Source organism: Lolium rigidum, chromosome 1 (genome assembly GCF_022539505.1).
Source record: "Lolium rigidum isolate FL_2022 chromosome 1, APGP_CSIRO_Lrig_0.1, whole genome shotgun sequence".
Lineage (NCBI taxonomy): Eukaryota > Viridiplantae > Streptophyta > Magnoliopsida > Poales > Poaceae > Lolium > Lolium rigidum.
Genome location: NC_061508.1, coordinates 214,479,274 through 214,481,351, shown reverse-complemented (window position 1 = coordinate 214,481,351; position 2,078 = coordinate 214,479,274).

The window sequence follows — 2,078 nt, the reverse complement described above, 5'->3', positions numbered from 1 at the left end:
CTTCGCAATAATCTTTGAATTCATGGGATGTGAAGTTACTTGCCGTTGTACGTGACGATGCTATGGGGCACTCCAAATCTGAAGACGAGGCCTTTTACGAATTTTACTTGCGGATGCTCCATCCGGTGAATTTATCGGCTTCGCTTCTATCCATTTTGTAAACTTGTCGACGGCTACTAGCATGTACTCCTTTCCTCCTGGCCGGGATTTGTGTAACTTACCCACCATATCAAGTCCCCATTGAGCAAAGGGCCATGACAATGGTATTGGTGCTAGCTCTGCTGTCTGGAGAGTGAGGTTTTGCGGCAAACCTTTGACACGCGTCGCAAGTTCTTACTATGTCCTTGGCGTCTTCGATTGCTTGTCAACCGGTAGAATCCTGCTCGAAAAACTTTGGCTGCGATAGCTCGACTACTTGCGTGGTGGCCACATATTCCCTCGTGTACATCCTTCAGAATTATTCTTCCTTCCTCCGGTGTGACGCACCTTTGCAAGACGCACTGAAATACTTCGCTTATACAATTCTCCCTTGACCACCGTGAAAGCTTTGGAGCGTCGAATTACTCGCCTTGCCTCAAGCTGGATCGTCGGGTATTTCTTTCCTCGGGATGTATGATATGTACGGCTGCATCCACGGTATACGTATCACCATGACCAGGTCCTGATCTTCTTCTTCGTCCTCTTGCTTTTCCTTGGTAGCCCCGAGGGTTTCTTCTCCTTCTTTTTTGATTTTGTCGACTTAGTGGATCTCTCTGTTATTTCTTCCCGAGAATACACACTGGCGGGACTGCAAGGCATTGCGACCCGATGTTTGCAAGAACATCGGCTTCGTCGTTGCTCAATCTGCTAATATGGTTTACTTCGCATCCATCGAACAACTTCTCGAGTTCGTTGTATACCTCCTTGTATGCCATCATGCTATCATTGACTGCATCACATTGGTTCATAACTTGCTTGTGCCACCAGGCTGTGAGTCGCCAAAGATTTTTAGTCGAGTTGCTCCGCAGGCTTTCGCCATCTTCATTCCATGTATGAGAGCCTCATATTACTGCTTCATTGTTAGATGCGTTAGGGAACGTCATCCGGAGGATGTACTTCAACTTGTCGCCTTCAGGTGATATGAGCACTACTCCTGCGCCAGCTCCTTCCAATCTTTTGGACCCGTCGAAGTTCATGGTCCAAGTTCTCGATAAATCTGGAGGTCCTGTATTTTGCAACTCCATCCACTCTGCGATGAAGTCCGGCAGTATTTGCGATTTTATTGCTTTTCTTTTTTCATACGTGATGTCCCGAGGGAAAGTTCTATTCCCCAAAGGGAGACACGACCAGTAACTCACGGGTTGTTCGGTATATTTGACAAGGGAGCTTCATTGACCACTATGATCGGATGTGCCGAAAAATAGTGGCGCAATTTTCGTCTTTGTCGTGAATACTCCATATGCTATCTTTTGGTACTGCGGATACCTTTGTTTAGATGGCGATAAAACTTCGTGACGAAGTATGCTTGGCCTCTGCACGCCGTGGAGTTTTCCTTCTTCTTCCCTTTCGACAACTAGCACCGTGCTCACCACTTGGGGTGTGGCTGCGATATATAGCAGGAGGGGTTCCCTTTCTTTTGGTGCCACCAGAATTGGCGGTGTCGAAATTGTGCGCTTCAAATCCTCGAAAGCTCTGTCGGCTTCTTCGTTCCACTGAAATTTATCTCCTTGTTTTATCAAAGCGTAGAACGGCAGTGCCTTTTCTCCCGAGCCTAGCGACGAATCTACTCAAAGCTGCGACTCGCCCCGTTAGCTGTTGTATCTCCTTCAACTTTGTTGGCTTCCTCATTGTTACGATAGCTTTGTATTTTGTCGGGATTTGCTTCAATCCCTCTTGCTGAGACTAGAAACCCCAAAAGTTCTCCTGTTTGGGACGCCAAAGGAACACTTCGTCGGGTTCGGTTTGAGGCGAGAACTTATCAAGGTTGTCGAAGGTTTCCTTGAGATCCTCGATCAGCGTTGCCCCCTTTTTTGATGTTATGACGACATCATCAATGTATACTTGCACGTTCTTCCCAATCTGTGTCGCCAAACACTTCT